Genomic DNA, 4,344 nt, shown 5'->3' with positions numbered 1-4,344 from the left:
GAATTTATATAATTCGAGTTGAAGGGTTGAGATTATTTCAGGTTGATTTGTATTTTTATACTGTGAAACGCTAAATATTTTAAATTGTTTCGTTTGAAACAACAGTTCATAATGTTTATGGTTTTTAGAATATGACTTCAAAGATTTCATGTACCCTGTTGAAGTTAAGCATAGACATCCGACTTGTTTTAGCCAAAAGAATGTGAGCGGAAGTGACTCATTTCTGGGCTACAGCTTTAATAGCCAGTACACGATTTGCCTCATCCCCCTTGTATGCGCCATGGTGATAGTACAGCAACTCTCCAGATGCTGGCTGCTCTCTCAGCCTAAGTCAGCCAGAGAAGAGAGCTATGGAATAAAGACCCAGCCTCCCCATGACAGACAGGTTATATGAGCAAGCAATGAGCCCTTGCTGTTATACATTGTCACAAGGCTGGACTTCTTTATTACTGCACAAGACTTTGCCTATCCTGATTGATACAGTCTGTACATTATGTTGCATGATTTAGAATTTTTTTTACTGGATTCTACTCTTTGCATATCTAAATGCTAAAAGGCTATATATCCATGTCATTAAAGTAACTCTTTGGTATTCTTTCACTTTCCTGCCACTTCATTAAGGAACCCACGGTCAGTGAGAGAAGACTAGAGGTACTGTGTGTGCAGATGGGGTGTGGCATTTTGGGGAATCTCAATGTTTATTTCACCTCGAACCAATAGTCTCTGTTCTCCCCTAGTTACGCTCACCAGGCCTGTGGCACCTATCAGGTGAGGACTGGAAAGTGTGAGAGGTCAAAGATCCAGGGCAAGGAAAACAATCACCACAACAGCAATAATACTTTCCATTTGTTGTGTGCCAATCCTACGCAGGGCACAGTTGTTAAGTGCTTGACATTTATGAACTCATTTAATCCTGAAAATTACCCAATGAGGTAAGGACTATTATATTTACATTTTACAGTTGAGGCACTGAGATGTTAAGTGATTTGCCCAAAGTTACGGAGTTTTTGGAAATGGCAGAGCTGGCGTACGGAGTTTTTGGAAATGGCAGAGCTGGCGTACAAGCAGCTCTCAAGGAACAGATTTCAGGAGCTGCTAATTGGGTCTGTCAAAATTTGCATGTAAAGACATCAAGAAAAGCCATTACTTTTTATTTTAGAGCTTGCAGATCAACCAAAAAAACAAAACAAAGGGAAATAAAAACAAAGCATATAGTCTCAGTGAAAAGCATAGAATCTCTTCTTTAACAAGGGAAGATAAAGAGGATGAAGTCTCAATTTCTTTAAAGAACAGTCCACTCCTTGCTTTTAGAAGGTAGGCAGATGGATGAGCTCAACCATGCCCTTGACCTCCACTCCTCTGACTCTCACATTCACTCAAAATAAATTTGTTCATTCTCTGATGGGCTGAGCAGCTTGGCAGCTTTGCACCCAAGTTCAACCAAGGGAGGAGCTCACCGTGTAGAGAGACAGGACTCAGGGCTGCTCTTTAGACCCTTATATTTATCCAGCACTAGCGGTTTAGCAGCCATATTAGGAACATTGCCCTCCACACCCTGGGTCACTAGTGAAACACTGACAGGTCTGAAGGGCTTCAGTTGAAGAATTTAGGAATATATTCAACTCGGGTCAGAAATTTGGGTGGAATGCTAACATTAACACGCTTTCCTTAGTGGCTTTCACCAGGAAGAAAGAAGTGATGAAATCCATCAGCATTTCTTGGGGAATATTTTTCAAAATTTCAATATTCCTGCCCCAGAACACTAAGTATGGATAATAGTAGATTGTCATAGTTTGAAAATATCCCCAGAAATTCCAAGCAATGAAAGCTCCTTTTCCTGAGGAAATGTTCAAATTTGGTGTTAGGAAACTGTGTCTTATTTATAAACTTCTAAAGTTAATAATTCTGTGCCCACATCTCCTTGGAAAATCACTAACACAGTGCTATGCAAGAGAAGGTCGCTGAAAATCTCTATAATGTTTTTACATTATATCCTTACCTGCTTCAGATAATGTGTCTCTTTCAGTTTATTCTGTAATGTGGTAGCTTAATAGAAAGGCATCCCACCAGACAGCAAACTTGTGTTTCCTTTCCTATTATCTTGAAAGCAACCTTCTTTAGAAAGGGGAACCACATTGGTATCCTTTTGAAATCACTTTTGAAATCCCTTTAGCCACCAGAATCATCTGGAGGATATATTAAAATACCCATAGCTGGACCCTATCCCCAGGGTTTCTGATTGAATAGGTCTAGGGCCCCTACAGCATCCAAAACAGAAATCTAGCTTTATAAACTGGGACTGAAGAGGGTGGCAGCCTAGCCATCACAAATTCAGTTACAAACTCAGCTAACAACAGGAATCCTTAATGCTTTACTCTTGAACAAGCCCTTTGAACTCTTTTTTAAAATTTTTTTTGCTGTTTTTATTATACGCTACATTAATACACTGCATAACCTTCTAGAAGAGGTAGATGAACATAACTGAGTTATCTTTCATCAATCAGGAAAAGGCTTCCTTGGGGCGCCTAGGTGGCGCAGTCATTAAGCGTCTGCCTTCGGCTCAGGGAGTGATCCCAGTGCTCTGGGATCGAGCCCCACATCAGGCTTCTCTGCTAGGAGCCTGCTTCTTCCTCTCCCACTCCCCCTGCTTGTGTTCCTTCTCTCGCTGGCTGTCTCTTTCTGTCAAATAAATAAATAAAATCTTTATTAAAAAAAAAAAAGGGATAGCCTTCCTTAATCGATAGTCTCCAAACCCTTTGACACATAGTAACGATTAACTCCAGAGATGGGTCTGCCTCTTTCCATCAAACTTCACTTGTATGGATAATAGGCAACCCTTTTCTCCTCGCCCATGTTACCGAACCTGTGGACGTGCACAGTGGCTATGCCGGGGATGACCAAGCACACGGCCATGATGCCAGTTCTGGGCAGAATCTCAAACCACATCACACTGCAGTTGCTAGTGCCAAACCCTTCCTTCCTGGCCCCCTAAATGTGACCAAGCCCCAGTCTGAACCCTTTTCATATGTTCAAAATCATCCTTTTCTTAATGAAGACTGTAGCTCCTCTTCTGTTTACCTTTTTATCTGTGACTTTCTCTTTTTTCAAAATACATACTTGTATATCTTTTTAAATGTATATTTCACTTTGACTTTTGTTATTCCCTGTATTAATTTTCTATTGCTGACATAGGAGATTGCCACAAATTTAGCAGCTTAAAACAACACAAATTTATTATCTCACAGTTCTGTAGGGCAAAATTGTGGGCTGGATTGGCAATTTCTCTACTCTGGGCCCACAAGGTTGAAATCAAGGTATTGGCTAACCTGGGCACTTATCCGGAGGCTCTCAGAAATATTCCCTTTCTAGGCATATTTAGGTTTTTAGGAGAATTCAGCTCCACACTGTTTTGGTACTGAGGTCTTGTTGCCTTGCTGGCTGTTGTCTGGAAGTTGTTCTCAGCTTTTGGAGGCTGCCCACATCCCCTGTGTAAGGGTCAAGGGCAGGCCACCTCAAGATGGGCCACTTTGGCATGAAGATTATTTTGAGTTAAAAAGCAATCAAAACCCCGCAGATTCAGGCAAAGCTCTTTACCACCCTGCCAATGGCCAAAGAATTTAGACAGAGGACCTGCTCCAGGAAGAGAGCTATCGCCACAAATAACTACATTATGATATGAACTAGGCATGGTGGACAGGCAAGAACCTAGCAAGGCCTGTTTGATCAAAGTGCTTTGGGTCCCATTGTTTCAGAGAGGCTTAGCAAACATTTGCTTACCAAACATTCACTCCTTTTCATCTTCTTGTGAATTGCATTCCTTCTCTTTGAAGTCATGGACCCCTACCCACTTCTCCTTAGTTGAGGATGACATATATACCTCATTTTGCCTGACTGTCTTTGGGATTTCCACGTCTGCGTGGATTCCCCATATGCACGAAATTAAATTTGATTTTCTCCTGTTAAGCTGTCTCACATCAATTTGATTCTTAGTCTGGCTACAAGGACCTTGAAAGGCAGAGGAAATTCCTCTGCCCTCACAATGCTGCTCTGTATTTCAGTTCTGGACAACCTTCTAGTCCCCAAGTCTTATTGCAGGAACCGCCACTCCACTGTGCTTTGTTGGAGACTGGAAGTCTGCTCGTGAATATCAGAGACTGGTGGAGCACAGTTCAAAGACTAACCTTCCAGATGCCAACTGCTCTTCTCCACCATTTCTGAGCCTCAGGTGCTCATATAGGTGGGTGTTCTGCTTTTTTCCCTATACTGACTATTTGCCTGAACTGCCAACTGGAGAAACTCTGCCCCTGAGAGACGAGCTTCTCGATTAAAATATATTTACTGAGC

The 4,344-nt window shown here is 41.8% G+C and overlaps 1 pseudogene; it reads right to left on the bottom strand.

The window, feature by feature from the left end:
- Positions 1 to 2,733: 2,733 nt before the first annotated feature.
- Positions 2,734 to 2,946, bottom strand: LOC100471722 (annotated as a pseudogene).
- Positions 2,947 to 4,344: the final 1,398 nt, after the last annotated feature.

This window comes from Ailuropoda melanoleuca, chromosome X (assembly GCF_002007445.2).
Source record: "Ailuropoda melanoleuca isolate Jingjing chromosome X, ASM200744v2, whole genome shotgun sequence".
Taxonomy (NCBI): Eukaryota; Metazoa; Chordata; class Mammalia; order Carnivora; family Ursidae; genus Ailuropoda; species Ailuropoda melanoleuca.
This window is presented reverse-complemented; position numbering and strand designations above follow the sequence as displayed.